The 16,883-nt window shown below is 41.7% G+C and overlaps 1 long non-coding RNA gene across 1 annotated transcript; it reads right to left on the reverse strand.

Annotated features, from left to right (window-relative positions):
- Positions 1–3,867: 3,867 nt before the first annotated feature.
- Positions 3,868–14,230, reverse strand: LOC113970735. Its single transcript, XR_003535311.1, has 5 exons — positions 14,169–14,230; positions 12,987–13,146; positions 11,160–11,264; positions 8,371–8,460; positions 3,868–3,973 (listed from the first exon to the last, which is right to left on the reverse strand). It is a non-coding gene; the product is annotated as an uncharacterized LOC113970735 (long non-coding RNA).
- Between the last annotated feature and the right edge of the window lie 2,653 nt (positions 14,231–16,883).

The raw sequence follows: 16,883 nt of genomic DNA on the forward strand, positions 1-16,883 counted from the left end.
GGCCGGGCCCGCGGCCCCGGGGGAGCGCCGAGGGGCCGGGGCATGTCTTGGGGCCAGGACCCCCGGCGGGGCTCCGCCCGGCGCTGCCCCGAGCATCGCTCCCGGGATGCAGCGAACGTGCCACGGGCGAGGTCGGACATCTTCTCCTCCGGCGTTACAGATAAAGTAACCCGACAGTTACTTAAGACCAGAAGTTCTGTGGCCTCTGCATCATATTAAATTGTTTAAATCAACGATATAGCGAAACAGGGGTTGACCTGTTAAAATAAATACACGTGGCAACCGTGTCACTTCACTGCATTTACCAGAAACTAGTTCTCCTCCCATCCAACAGCAGCAAACTGATAGTCAGCAAAGGGCAACAGGTGAAAATTCCGGCACTGGCCTTCCAACAACGCCGGTGATAAAACAAATGTGCACACAATTTATAAAGTGTAGCGACCCATCGAATGCACTCTGTGCTTGGGGCTGACAACAAAACCCGATGAAGAGATTTGTTTCCAAATCCGTGCTTTGTGCCCTGATTCTACGGTCTAGCAGCAGGTGGACCTTGGGAAGCTCTCTGACTTCAAAGGCAGCCTGAGCAGCCCTGGACGATCCCAACTGGGACTGCGAACACTGTTCTTTTCACTTCAGAGGGCCAACACACAGCAACCCTTGGGAACAGCCAAACGCCAGGGCAGACCCTCCTTCCAGCTTACGCAGTTTGTAACATTCTCTTTGCTAACATGTACGTAAAGGAATTTTGTTGCCGGATCACTTCCCTTCCCAGCCCTGACCGCTCGAGAGCCATAAATTGTAATTCTTTACCAGAGTGGGCGACAATTACAGTGCTTCCCACACCCTCACTCCAGAGGCTTAATCATGATGAACGGAGCAGGCAGAGCCCGGCCCAGCGCAGGTTCACCCCCGTGTCAGCCAACCCTCCCCTCGCAGCGCCGCGGGCACAGCCCAGCGTCACTCGCCTGCTGCCCTTCTCCACGCCACGGGGATTTCAGCCCCGCTGCTCCGTGAGCATCCCCCCCGTTCCTTAGTTTCCCCATCGCCCATCCACTTCCAACATTTTCTGCTACTTCTCCTGGAAAACCCACTGTTTTCACTGTACCTGAGAGTTCTGGACAGTCACAGCCACCAGCAAAAACCCTCCTCGTTTCCTCTTGTTCTTCCTCTGCAACAGAAGCTGTGTGTCAGGGCAGTTTGTGTCCTTGAACTATAGTGTTCCAAATCCTTGCCTCTTTCCTGGAAGACAGATGAAGGGAAAATGAAGGTAGATTCAGGTACATGAAGAGAAGGGGTAAAAATGTAAAAAAAACCCCTCTAATTAGTTCTTTTTTAAAACAAAACAAAACAAAACCATAAGACCAAAAGCAAAAAACCAAAATGAAACCCCCAAACAAACAAACAAAAAACCCAAACAAATCAAAAAGACAACCTCAAAATGCTGAAAACCCAAAAAAAACTTTTCTGAAGGTCAAACACCCATAGTTTCACTCAGATGCTTCTGTAATTCTGCATTCCCTGCACACACAGCAGCCCTTCACAGCGTGCACACATCAGACCCTGAATGCTGCCCTGGGAAAATACGTTTCAGCCTCTCATGGGTCAACATTCCCTCTTCTGGGAAGGGGAACACAGTCAGTGGGGCAGGAGCAAGTCCCTGTATCCCAGTGCACCCCATATGAGCACAGCCTTGGCCAGCTGGACACCCTGTAACCAAGCTGCAGCGCCAACACTGTGTTTTATAGGACAAGATCCAGATATTTCTGAGCTCTGACCTCCATGATGGCCCCCAACCCAGTGCTGGCAGGGTGGGTAAGGCAGCCAGCTCAAATTCCTTATCAAACTCTCCATATAAAACCCAGTAAAATCCTTTTTACCAGTAGAATTGTGAGGTTTGAGAGCTCTTTAGAAGCTTGTCACTGGGAACTGTATCTGTGGGGCCTAGAATTAAGACAAGAGAGCTAAGATGGAAAGTCCTATTCCCCAAGCCATCTGCACTCACCTAAAGATCTGCCAATTTTCTTTATTTTTTTTTAATATATTTTCCTTTCTCTTCTTCAAATGGAAAACATGCCAGCTTTTATTTTCACCACTCTACTTTCTTCTGCACTCCAACCTCTTAACATGGTCATTAATATTGCTCTTAACATTGACTAAAGCAATTCTGGCAGTAGCATTTTCCTTTCTTTAGGCCTCCACCACGTTATCCCCAGCACCACCCCTCCTCAACTCAGATCTTCCACACAATTACACCCATACAGCTACTTCTCCTCCACCCAAACCATCAATTATCTGTGCTTCCAGCCCCCTTCACAAGCCTTCTCTTGCAAGACATACCACATGTTAAAATGCCTTAAACCCTACCTTCCTTCTACTTCAAAAATGCATCTTAGAGACCTGTTCTCTCACCTGTTCCATTTAACTAAGCTACTGCCATTTTGTGTTTGTCTTGCACTGCCCTGTAACCAGCTGGATTTTGTAACAGAATCACAGAACATCTCAAGAGGGGAGGGCCCCATAGGGATCATCCGAGTCCAACTCCCTGCTTCTCACAGGGATAGTTTACCTCTTAAAAAAAAATTGTTTTATCCTGTGCTGCTCTAATACACAAGGGTCACATTGAACACAAGGCACTTCATAAACAAGATAGACACCCTGTTCTGATGGCAGAGAACTGTGGAACATCTGCATGTGCAGTCATTGCATTTACTCAATATGCAATGCTTGAATTTATAGAGAGTCTCAGTAAGAACATCTGGAAAAAAAACGCACAAAACAAATGCAATCAAACATAAATTATATTGTTAGTCTGGTTACAGGAAAACCCTGAAAAAGGCAAGAGTAGTTTTTGAGATATTTCAAATTAAGAGTAAGAAGCTCAATCAGCTCTATCAGTCTTTACTTTTAATCCAAGGTACAAGAATCCAGCCTACAACTTTCCTGGACTTTCCAGCAGTTAACTATGACAAATCCTGCCACATGACAACCCCAGGAAATGTCAATCCCCTTCCATGGAAGCTGCTTTTAGAGGGGTTTCAGCCATATGTCCTTGATAGTTTGCCAGGACAATGTCTCCAGAGTGTTTCCTCACACAGGAATCATGAAAGTGGTGCTTGAAAAGCATCCTAAATCAATCTGCAGGAGACCTGATTTACTATAAAATGAAAATAAAACAAACAAACAAAAAATCCCTCACTTTTGAAAAGCAATGAAAACTCCGGGAAAGCAAAGACATCCAAGAACACTTCGGCCCATCCATCTTCCCACCATTAAGACACACCAGCAGGTGGTTTGTATCACTACGGTGGCAGGGAATGCTTCCAACTGTTGGAAACGTAACATCAGCCCCAGGCTTCCCATCCATCACAGCACTTCTTGACTCCCAGGGTTTCTTGGCTTCCCGATCCCTCTCTTTGGTGCATATCCAAATAACAATTAGCCAAAACAAGATGGATAAACTGTGTCCCTTCTGAAGTTTTCCCTGTCTTGTCTCGTGCTCAACTAACAGTGGAAAAAATCATCCATCTCCCTTCAGCAGCACAGAATTCTCATACATTCACTTGTCAAAGGCAAGGTCAGAAAACCGCTTAACTGCTTAACTTTAAGTATATTTCATTCCTTCAAAGCCTGAGCATGAGTTTAAGAATTCAGTAGCAATTTATTCCTCAGAATTCTTAGTTCTCTCACCATCAACAGCTGATATTTACATTCTGGATCAATATTCCTGTGTTTGCTCAGGAGTTTAAACACATGCTGCAGTTGCTTTGTGTGATGGAAGCAAACAGCCACAAACCTGTCTATAACTGATTGAATTTTTCTTTTAAATATTAGTTACTGGAGAAAGTAGTCTCATATTTTACCCATCTGCTTTTGCAAGTGCAGTTTATGAGGCAAAGTTTCTCTCTTTTAAGTATATATGCGTATTATTAAGTGCCTGAGAAAGTCTTCTTGTATGGTCACTCCTTTAAAAATCCTGCAACAGAGGTTCAGCTTTTCATTTCATTTATCTTGCTGGTGATTTTATGACTTTATCAATATTTTTTTGAACAAAAGTTTATTTCTTCCCTCTTCATATTTTTTTTCTGCTGCAAATAGTAGAGAGAAATCACATCAACAATAGAAAAAAAAAATCTCGTCTCTATTACAAACCTCTTACAGTCTCCATTCCACTTCAGGAAAGTACTTCATTCCTCTAAAGCACCAGTGGACACTTGTTTATGCCTTTCTAAAATAAAATTTTCACAATATATGCTTAATCTGACTGTGGCCACAGATGGCCAAAACTTTGTTTTGGGCTGTCTTTACAAATGGTTGATGTTGGAAACATGACAGCCCAGCATGGCTGGAGATAAGAGAACGAACGATCCAGCGAGGCCTATGTTGGCAGTAAATCAAATCTGTTATGGTCCAAAATGATTGCACTTGGAAAAAGAACTGAACTGTCTAGAAGCACTGACGGCTGTTGCAGATGTAAGAGATGCAGCAGTGACCTCAGCTTAGGAGAAACAAGAAATAATGTTCTAAGGACAAATATTTATGGAGGTTAGAGTTCAGAATTAGCAAAGTCACCCCTCTCCCTCCCTCTAATGTACATACAAAGACATATACACACCCTTTCTCTCTGTAGTGCACATTATATAGAGTAATACATCTCAATTAGCAAAATTACTCCAGGCTAAGAAAATAAACAATGTCAATATAAAATTGATAATATACACTTAAAAAAAAAAGGGATAATTAAAAAACATCATGAACTCATCATACATCATGAACTCGAAGAATTTCAGTTAATATTGGATTTCAAAGAAATCCAAATTTCTGAGGGTAAGAGATTTCCTTAGCAGGAACAACCATAAAACCACATCCCTGTCCCACAGCATTGCATTATAACCACGAGATCACGATTTAGGTATTTGTCCCTCCTGATCCCATGTCACTGGAAGGGTGGCAAAAAGTGTCCCAAAGTAACTTGGCCCCTGCTCAGGACTCAAGACACGTTTCACTCTATCCTACAGGGTAAAGCAGTTACTGGAAGGACTTGGACACACATCAGGAGATTACAGGGAGATCTTTTTCCCCGTAGTGGGGGGAGAACCAGCTCTTGTGAGGCAGATAAAGAAATGTAGCCAAGCCTGCCTGTGTGGTTGGTCATTCAGGAAACCCATTAACCCATGTGCTCAGAGCACATACAAACACTTAAGAAGCGGATCTTCACATAAACACAGAATAGTTGAGGCTGGAAAGCACCTCTGGACATCTAGTCCACCCCCACTGCTCAACCAGGGCCGCTTGCAACAATTTTAACTCCAAACATTCCCACATCAACTACAAACCACTCCGAGTCAGAAATGTCTCTCTCACTGTCTCTCATTTAGTAAGTGATCATGAAATAGCAAGAATTTTGTTATAGATTCTTCTTTATCTTCTTTGAAATTAGGTTCTTGTGTGATTCATAACTTTCATATGGGCTAATTCTGGTTAAATTATTCACAGGACTGCAGTGAGAAATTAAAATACAGGTGGAAGTGAGGAAAATGCTCTTCCCGCTCACTGGTGTGTTGTAGTACAAGGCCAAACCAACATAGCAAAGACAGACTATTCCCAAGGAACAGGAGTTACCACATCAGGCAGCTTTCATCATTTCACATCGAAGGGCAAGGAGAGATGAGATCAGCGAGACGTTACAAAAGGGGAAAAAAAAAGGTTATTTTACTACATCATGGATTTGGTTTCCACCAGTTGCTCAACTGAAATCTTGCCCTGCATTATTTCTGTAGAATGCATTAGCTGGTAGGTAAAATAAAGAAACAAACCCAAACCCCTTCAGTCTTGGTAACAATCTGTACTGATAGTATTCCAGAAGGAATGTCACAACAACTCTCCCATTTGTTTTCTCTCTGTTTCAGGGCGGTTTCCATGGATCCCCAAACCTAGGCCCCACTGAAGGGCTCCCCAGAGCATAACACCCTGTAGCAGCAGGTCACAGACCAATCATAACGTGCAGAACACAAACAGAATTCCACTAGCACAGTCGACATGTTAAACCTGTTGCACAGACAGTTTGCTGCTCAGGGTATCGGCACATCAGGATTTGAGACAGGAGAGACAGACCCTGGAATGCCTTTGGAAGCGCAAATAAATTATGTGGTCCCTTGTGCTGAATTAGCCTTTAGTTCTAGGGAGGGAGAACTATCCCAAATGAGACTGAGGCAGTGCTCAGTGCTGGGGTGGATGTAGTTATTGCTCCACCACACCCCAATGCATCCATCCATGCAGCAACTAACTTAGGAGAAACACTTTGTGCAACTCCCCCCTTTCTCAGCTATGAAACCATCCCTATATGCCTGTAAGTTCCCCATTACTGCATCTCCTACAATCCATGAAGTTACAAGTACTGTAAGTGCAACTTAAGCCAACTGGCTCTTGTGAAATCCTGTTTGTTTCTTGGACAGACTCTTAGCGCAGTTCTTCGTGGTACTTTAAAAAACTGTAATCCTTTGTCCCCGTGCCAAAATGGAATTTGTTATCTGCCAAAAAATGACTTTCTCAGCACTGCCCAGGCTATTATCTCAAAGCTGACCTGCAAAAATTAACTTCCAAGCATCTGGGAGGTTAAATTGCTCAGTGGTTTGTCTCCTTTTTATGCAAAAGCAATGCTCATTACATAAGAGTCACTATTTAGTTTACATTCTTTTCCTCCTCAGGAAAAATTAGAGAATGAACAGCCTGCACAAACCACATTGTTACACCCTCATTACCTTCATCATGTGCAGTCTTCCACTAAGCACTCCATGGAAGTTTTGTGAGAATATGCCCATCTTTGAAAGCAACCTGGAGAGCAAAAAGGGTTTGCTCCATATAATCTTTATTCCAGTGATAGGAAATTAAGGGTGAAAAGAAGCAAGAGCTACAGGTGCCATTACCAATCTGAATGTCCTGCCCTGAAGCCTTAGTGGGCTGTTCATGCTGTTAATCTGCCCCAATCTAAAACTGACAAATTTCCTACCCATACCCTATGGGGGAGCTGATACTGGAGATAAAGCTGGATCCACTGGCTTTGCCACAGGCCACAATGACTCTGTGCCTTAAACAGCAAAAGGTTGTCCCCTGTGACAGGCAGTAGTAGGGATCAATGTATGCATGTTATCAGTGGATTTCGGTGTCCTCTGACAGCAGATGAAGGGAAAGGCTGTGTAATCCCAGACCCAGGAATGAAAACCAGGAGGACACTGAAATAGGCACAGACTCATCTTCCTTTCTCTTGGCTGCCCCACCCTCCACCCCCAGCCTGTCTCGTCTCCTCATCCTTTGTCCCCACCCTGTTCCCTTCCCTTCCCCTGCTGTCAGGCACAGGTTTCTAGCCTCTTTCTAAATCTTTCCTTAGCTCCTCATGCCAAGCTCTGTCCTCTGGACTCCTTTCCCTTTGTATCTCCCTATGGCTCCTAGCCATGTGCTCCATAGCTGGGTTTGCTTTCCCCACTGCTGCTTAATCCCTGACTCCTTTCTTGAAGTTCAAAGCCCATGTTCTCATTTCCCAGCCAATCCTCGTAACCCTATAGCTCAGGTTTTCCATGGACTCTTCCATTTTCCTTTCCCCCAGCACCTTCCCTCCCTACAGTATTTCCCAGCTCCCCACTTCATTTGCTGGCAGGGCAACAGTCTCCAATCCCATTGGATTGGCCATCACCTGCCTACGTTCCTCAGCAACCTCAACCAATCCCAAACTCATACATTGTCTAGGAGTGCTTCACTGAAGGGAAAAAACCCAAAAATACAGGTGGCAAACTTTATTGCCACAAGTGTTAAGGGCTCTCATCCTGACTAATTGCACACCTTGAGCCATTTCACCAAAGTCAACAAGTACCTTGGGAAAACAACAGAAAGCTCAGCAAGCAAATAATGATAAAAGCCTTTCCCTCAAAGGTCAGCAAGTCAAATTCATTGCAATTAATGATATTAATGAATTAACTGAATTTTAATGCATATGTTTGTGTACACATATTATACACACAGGGATGGATATAACTGAGTCCTCAAAAGTCTGTTTTGTAATATTCCCTGGGCATCGTGTCCACGATGAACGCTGGATTTTAGCTGTTATTTCCATTCATAATTGAATGGCAGTTTTCCAGACAGATTAGCTTTCATATTAAAATGACAGCAGTTTATGAATCAATTTATGGGCTTTGTCATCTAGTGATTCACTTGTTTTAAAACGACCGAGTTAACATCGATGGTTCCTTTCAGGGGGTTACACACCACATTTTACGTCAGTTGCTCCTCATGTGAAGTTTTCCTTGTCTTAATTCCTTCCCCATTGTTGCACTTGCCACCGCTGTCGCCGAAATACAAACAAACAGGGAGACTCACCTCGGAGGTATTGGCCTCCTGTCATGACATCAGTGTGTAGGCTGTGCACAGGGCAGGCAGGGGTTAGTCACTCACACCATCTGTGTGGGCCTGGAGAAAGGGAAGATGTCATCTGTCAGCTGGGGAGCTCACACACAACAGCAACAACGCGTGTGGAGCTGACGGATCAGTCCACAGCCAAGATCCTTGCTCGTTTTTACCGATGTAAAAAAAAAAAAATAATTTGCTCTGGGATAATGTGAATACAAGAAAGTGATGAAACATTCTTTTCGGGGTTTTACTTCCCACAGGAGTAAACCTGTTGTCTTCCCTGCCCTCTCTGAAGCCAAGATGTTGTTCCTTGGCAGGGGACACCATGCCAAGGAAAAGGCTGGATGCATAGTTAGCAGGTATAGAAGTCTCTGTGCAAGAAGAACAGGATGTGCACAGTTTATATCCCCAGGCTACCTCACCTATTTGGCTGGAATTTTTAACAACGATACTTTTTACTCACACCCTTCAAATAGCACCTCTCCACTGACTTCCTTGGCAATCATCTCTAGATGTTATTTTTAGTGCAATACAGATGACAATCAGATGAAGGTACGAAAATATTTTTACCTGTAGCACTTGTGCGCTTCCCAAGAAAAGCATATAAGGGTCTTTACAGCCCTGCATCAAATTACTTCATCTCATGCTGGACAGAGTTCCTCTAATTTTCACTAGCACATCTCTGATCACAATCCCTACCATCACAGACACTGTGAAATGACACCAATGTCATGCCAACTACTTCATTTTTATTAAGGATATTTGCAGAGATGACTTTCAAGGACAATAATTATTCCAACCTCCTTTTCACAGCAGTACCAAGTAGCCCAAAAGTCATTATTAGTTGCTGAACTATGGTTCTCCTTTCTTCCTTATAAACAGCTTGCTGCTTTTTTGGAGGTTTTTTTTTTTAAACTATTTAGCTATTTATTTTCAGAGTAAGAATATGATCTCATGCGCAAATTTATTATTGAGCACAGTTATTTTTATGGAACACTGGGGTTTTTCCTAGTGGCCAGTTTCGCCACAGAGACACAGCTGAGAATAAATACCTTTCCCAGCTGTGGCTGTGGAATGGAGAGCAGAATGGAGCAGCAGAGAACTGTGATCTTCAGCGAACAAAAAAACCAGGAATTCTGAGGGAGGAGAATGCAGTCTGTCTTCTCATCCCAACAGCCACCTGAAGGGGAAGGTGAACCTGCTGAGTACAAACCAAAGAGCCTTTCCTCATATTTTTTCTTTAAGCACTTGAGCCAACCCTTTGCTGCATCTAAATTGTGTGCTCTGGTCTGGTTTCTAGAAGTCTCCAGGCTCCATAAAGGCAAATAGATGAGACAGTTTAAAGTATCATAGCAAAGCTCTCAGGTGCTCAGGGCAGGAGAGTAGGAAGAAGTATATATGAGAAGAATTGGAAAATAAAATGTAAGGAATGAGTTACTGCCAATAAATGTTTTCTCCAGAGCCTATAAGAAACATAAAATTAGGTTAATCATCTAATAAAGTCTGTGATTTTATTAAACAAGTAGTTCAACTATTATTTTGAAGCAACTTGATTCCATGTTTAATGCAGCCTGGCCAGTGCCACATGACTGGCAGACATACATAATTAGTGAGTGTTTCAGAAATTAACCTGTTTGGGAGCTCTATTTAAAACTTTTTTCAAGCTTAGGGGATGTTTACAATTAAATCTATGTCACTGGAGTTGTTGGCTCGATGACAACCCTTTTCTGTCATTCTTATACTCTTACCTTCAATATCTTGAACATAACCTTCTGGAGAAATTAATATTTTAGGGTATCTCTATTTTGCCTACCGTTTTAAACAGTTGATTCCCAGACATCTCCCATGCTCTCCAAGTTAGGCACCAATAAAACATCTCAGCACTCTAAAACTGGAGTCAATTCAGGCCTCGATCCAAATCCCTTAAAAATCCATTGGACAATTTTAACAGATGATGGTAGCCATTGTTTTAATTTAAGACATTTGAGTTCCCAGCCAGCTCTCACTAGAAATCCTGGCTCCATGTATCACATATGTGAAACTGCCTGGGTCTAGGACATGCAGTAAGGACAACTGAGTAAAGATGTGACAGAAATAATGAAGTGATTTGTGTAAAAAAAAAAAAGGCATAATTTGTAGCTTTACCCAGCTTTTTTTTTTTTTTATGCAACTGTAAATACTTAGCACATGGAAGTAATTTTTCTGAAAAGAGGAAGAAAAAGAGGCCCCTGAAATTTTATGAAGGGGTAAACACATGGGTTTTGGCTGCCACATGCCCAGGACACACCACCAAATTCCTAGTGGTCTAGGAAAAAAGCTGCAGCATGTGTGTTAGTTACTATCTCCTGTGTTAGGAGGCAACAGAGGTGAATAGTTTTGGTTGTTAGAAGCAGTAAAGCTACCTTTGTTCTTCCATTCACATACAAAATAGATCAGCACTGAATAGTGCTCATCTAACCATTTTTATTTCAGTTTCTCTATGTCAGCTTTGTGTACTGCCTTTAAAGAAACGATTAGCTTATATTATAATGCTTGGATCACTACCACATGGGGGTAATTGAAAACACAATTCCATTACCTCTCGGACATGAGTCTTTTTTCCAGGATGGTTACATGCAAGAAAGGCAAACCATGCTGTAAGGAATGGGATGAAAAGACTGGAACAAACTGTATGCAATTATCTTCGGAGACCAGCTGGAACTGGCCAGAATTCAGATGTGGTACAAAGGAGTGTAAAGGAAGGAGTTGCATTTGCTTACCTTGTGTCTGAATTTGATCTACCGATTTTAGCATAAAAAAGGCAGTGGTACTGGGAGTAATTTAGCTGCTCTGTTGTTTTTGGCTGAACTGTCATTTACTTCAACCTGCAAAAGATTGAGAGCAGAACGTTTAAGAAATTCCCCACTTTTAAAACCGGTATCTTCAATACATTACAAAGCAGAGGCAGGGCACAGAGGTCTGATTCCAAGCACTTTTGAAAGAAAAAGCAAATATCACTAAGATCTTTGCTACGAAACTTGAGTGGAATCGGGATTAAGGTTCTAGGCCACAAGAGAAAAATCACATGCAATAAAATAACACTGCACTTTTCCAAACTAGTATAAGAAAAATTTACTAGAGCGTGCTTCCGGTGTTTTAAGACAGGCCAACCAAAACTTGCTGGATAAAAATCCTTACGAATGTGTAGGAATCTGCAGCAGCAATCAGAATCACCCCAGCTCAGAGGAGGGTTCCACACAGCAAACAAGTGATGCTCCTGTTGAAATGCATGAGATGGGCTTTCTTTCTCAGGAACATGTTTTATGACTTTCACATCAATATATTCACACTAGAAACGGCCCCATCTTCACTGGCCATAAAGTATAATCTCACAACATTGCTTTTTAACAGAAATAATTTGTCAGAAAGGAGAAAGAATAACTACCTGTAGACACAGTACCTATTGCCAGCCCTTTCCCAGGATGCAGCTGCCCATTTGCTTGGCAATAGACCCACTCTATAGGTCAGTGTAAAGACACAGCCCTAACAGCTCATTTTTATCTCTCTTTTCTCCACTGTTGCCCTTGTTAATCTTCAATTCCCAGTTGTTAGAAAAGTAAGAGATTTTTTTACTTCTGGGACTGCAGAGACAGCCCACGGAAAGCAGAAGCAAGCAAAAGTCTCCTGGTACACCCAATTCTCTCCCCAGGACAGACAGACATCATTTTTTCAGATGAGACACAACCCCGTCACTCCACAAAACAAAAAATAGGTTTTTTTCGAGTGCATGACACAATGGAGGAAGGAGGTTAGTGCCGAGGGTAAATTCCAAACAGCTCGGCATGTTTTCCTAGACTGTCTCTTACGTAACCCCCAAAATCCAGTCTCCCACCAGCTGGGAGCAAAGGGGAATGGGTTGGGAGCTCACTGACAACACCAGGCACATGTGCACACACACACACACAGCCACCACACACACGAGGCCACAGGAATTAGCTAGTCCACTGCAAATGTCAGCCAATTTATGTAATATCCTTTTACTCAGCATTTCTTATTCACTGGAGAGTGAAAAAAATCTCAATAATTTTGTTAACAGTCTCTGAAGAATTGGAAGTGAGGGAAGTCAGTCGGATTCACAGCCTCTCTCCAGTCACTGCTGTTGTTGGCTGCTCCATAGTCTGTATGTTACTTCAATTAAATAACCAGTGAACAAGCAGGTATTTATTTCCTAACAGCCACCGATGGAATTGGTGTTAACAAGTTCTAATTGTTATTTACAGCAGCTGTCATTTTAAGTTGACTAAGCACAACAGCTCTGGGCTGTGGCTGTTCACGTTATCCCACGAGGCTCACAGAACTCTTATTCCAGAGGATAGTTTTTCAGATGGTAGAGAGCCAGAAAACACAGCCTGGCTGACAGCAGAGCTAAGACTTGCTGATTTAACACACCTAGGACAGAAAAGGAAGAGCTGAGAAGTGGGAGGGAAGTATGGAGGTGAACAGAGTGGATATCAATAACAGCAATTATATCCCCAGCCAGCCTTTCTAGTGAAGAAATACCCTGGTGGTATCCTTTCACCACCTTGAAACAGGACCAAGAATCTCACCTGTGCACTGCTTCGGAGTCACACAGTTGGAAAATCGTGAAATATGACCTTGGTTGCTACACTACATTACATTTCTACTAATATGTTTAAATTACTTCCATCTCAGAGCTCTGATTTCCTATTCTTTCTTGGAGAGTGAGCAGTAATAAGCTGCCATTTTCTAAAAAGAGGAAGAAAGCAGATTTTCTGTTAATAACAAACAAAATTTCAGTTAACTGGCTTACAATGAGAAATGAGAGCTGTTATAACCAAAGTAAAGCTTATAAGGCACATCAGACAGAATCATGAAATTAAATCATGTCCCTTCGCAGGTATTGAAAAAATCTGAAAAACAATTCAGGGTTAAAGTTCCACAACCAAGTACAGAAATTCACAATGACATTATGAATTAGACCTATTTCTGTAACGATGTCATAAGGGAAAAATAAAACATGGGCTCAGCAAGCACAAAAGCTTGAATTCTTACACTTGTTGCAGTACTTGTGTTTACCATGGACATCTTTATTGGCTTTGACTGTCCATAGAAAATTCACCTAATGAGCCTTCCCTTAAAAGCCACTGGTTTATGCTCATCCTCAAAGCACAAAATTCAGTTTTCCCTACTCAAAATGTCTTAGTAACTGATTATTTATTTAAAATTACATATATAAGGGAGAAGATTTTTCTTTTGTTTTAAATTATGAAGGTTCCAAAACCTGTGTTATGTTTGGTGCGTTATTTTGTACCTAACTGGTCAAACCATTTTCTTGCAGCTGCTTTGAACCTCCACAAGGAACTAATTTGCTTATTCAGTCTCATGATTAATCTCATCTTCATGAAGAAATTTTCTTCTGAAGACTTTTGTTTTATCACAGTCATCTTCAATTCTTAGGAATACTTCTGGTTTTGATGGAGAAATATCAATTTCACATATGGATCTAACCACTAAAACTGAGGGTAACATTTTTCTGTGAAAGGGCATGTGTAGAAAAAAATAATCTGGTTTACATGAAAAAATTGTTCAGCAATAACCTTAAACATTGTGTCATTGTCCATTTCATTTATTTACAGGGTTCTTTCTCTGGCTTTTTAAGTAACTAAAGTTTCCATTTGTTACTCTTTCTCCTCTTGGAAATACAGCAGTAAATGTTAACATAAGTTTTTCTTACAAATGCTTAATGACTGTGCTGAAAGCGTTTTTACCTCAAGCATGTCCCAAGAGCCATCAGATCCAGTCTGGCTTAAGGGTTCTATCTATCATTAAAAGCAAAATCCTCCTTTAGATAAAAGTAAGAAATGAGAAACTACTAGAGACTGCGTTCTAAGTGTAAAAAGATTATGTCTCACCATATCATTGTCAAATGAGCCTTTATTTAAATTAATGTGAACTGAATATACCAGTTTCTAGAACAAAGAAATGAGCAGAGGTCTGATGGATTTTTATTTTCATCCTGAATTTGTTTTAGAGATGTTTAATTTGTAATTATATCATGCTGGCTGAATGCTTAGTTGTGTTATGGCTCTCTTCCCAGAGATCCTCGTGGATGCAGCTTTTAACAATTCCTGTGTGTTTCACAGATGATCTGTATTTGCCTTTTGCTTTATTTATTATTTTTTTAAAAACGTTAATTGCAAGATTTAAAAATGAAAACAAAAAGCAATAATGACAGTGGAACAGTTTTAGGCTTCAAGTGGTTACTTGTCTCCAAAATTTCTTGTGGAACTAAATTGCTTCAGATTACTGCAAAGTCTGCAACATCCATAATAATATCGATCTCTAATTATGGTTTGAAGTATCAGGAATATGCAATTAATGCCTTCAGAATGATGTTTTCATTTTCAGTGACATTTCTTTTACAGGACGGGCACGTCCTGATTGATTGCAGAAAATCACAAGTAGCCCTAGTTCTTCTCAGAGGCAAACACTGGGCTCTTGATCCCAAATATTTTGTATTTGAGGATGTTGTGGAGTTTGGCTTTAAGTCCTTCACTTTCCTGCCAATGTCAAATGTGATTCAAATCTGAGTTAATTTTCTCATCTGTTGCACTCATTCTCACAGGACTTTGTTAGAAGAAGAATACAGAGGGGATTGGAAGAAAATAAGCTGGAAGAATTTCTGCACCTGGCACATCCAAAAGGATTTAAGAGGCCAAATCAGATGACAAGGCCATCATCTCAATATTAATCCCTTCCTTCACACACATTTTGCAGGCCTAGGAAGAATTCTCTCCTGCCTAGACTTTTAATACAAAAAGCTACTCGTGTAAAGACAACCTCTGCTGCAAAGGAGATGCTGTTTGACTGTCTTGTCTTTAATGAACAGGAAATTATCAGCTAATAAAAGATGGTGACACAGTAAAGCTAACCAAGAATAAATCCTGGACCACTTATGACTCCTTCCCAGCAAGTTAAATTTCACTGGAATTTTTGCTATTGTTCTCAACAGACCACAAAGAGAAACTCAGGCTGTGATCAGCAGTGATTTTTAAGGCAAATAGAAAGGAGTAAATAAATGCCACAAAGAATCTTTCTTAGGCTGCTGGCAACAGGACAGCTACAAAATTAGCCTCTGCTTGGGACAGTCAAACAGATGGGAGGCACCCAGGTGGAACAAATGACACACCAAACAACAGACAGTCTCTCACTCCATCATATTTGACCCCAAAGTAATGACAGAGCTCGGGTTTAAGGATGAAATTACTGTCATCTGCTACGCATATTAGTCTAAGTCATCCCATGTACATTTAGAGACATGGGTACAGAACAGATTGTGTGATATAAGGGTTTTATCCTCATTACTTTAACCTAAGGGCATTATAGAAAAGTAAATCTATAGCTGAGCTTCCTGCACAAAATAAACCCTTTTCACCCTCTCTGTAAAGCAGATATTTTGTTGCAAAAAAACAAGAGGAGGGAAGATGAGAGTTAGTTCTATTTAAAAACAAAACACAACGGAGGAATAAAGTGCAGTGCAAGAAGAGAGAGAGGCTGAAGGTAAAGTTACCTCACCAGACTTACCTTGCTTCTGTCTTCACAAAGAGGCACCAGCAGAGCAATGCACCTGGGCTTAAAAAATGAATTTACAACTGCTGCTTGCACGGGGGAGGGCAGCCCCATGGTACTGTGGGTCCCACGGGTCAGAGACAGACATGGAGCCTGACAGTTGATTTATCTGCTGATTATCAATGGCACGGTACAGAATATTTTGCAGAGCGAGGTCCCTCACTCTGAGGGCCAGATCCTGCAAGGCCGCTCTGGGGGATGGAGCCATCCCAGCGGGCTGACAACCATCCTGGGGACTACAACCCACCCATGGGAGAAACTCAGCGTGACACTGACCCTACCAGGAGAAGATGTGCTGTACAGCACATACATGTCCCAGAGCATAAGGGACATTTTAAACAAGGCTGGATCAGTACAGTTAGAAACAGATTTAGACCCAGTGGAATTCCAGAGATGTCGAGCCAGGTAACCCTCAATAGCTGGTTTTAATGCTGGTTTTAAAGCTTGGATATTTCAAAAAGACCGTTTTCCATCCAATATCACAAAAGGGAAATAAGCAAGACCAAAATAATGTCTCACAGATTTTATTTTATTTATGAATCAACTAGTCTAAAGGAAATACTACCGTCTTTGACTAGGAGCGTGGAAGAGTTCAAGGATACAGTATGTATTTTTAAAGAAAAACCTAATACACATGTTTGGAAAGGAAAAGGACAAGACTTAAGCTCCTGGCAGTATTTGCAGACATCCACAGACATTTTGAATAGAGGTATTCTTCTGGGGGCTTTCACCTTGTCTGAAGGTTTTGTACTTGTTCCAGGTCTTGCACTGTTTATTACATTTTAGAAAGTCAAGTTATTCTTTCCTACTGCACTGCAAACTAGAACATTACTCTTGCTAATTTTGGGGACTCA

Source organism: Neopelma chrysocephalum, unplaced genomic scaffold (genome assembly GCF_003984885.1).
Source record: "Neopelma chrysocephalum unplaced genomic scaffold, ASM398488v2 Primary Assembly neopelma1_79, whole genome shotgun sequence".
Taxonomy (NCBI): domain Eukaryota; kingdom Metazoa; phylum Chordata; class Aves; order Passeriformes; family Pipridae; genus Neopelma; species Neopelma chrysocephalum.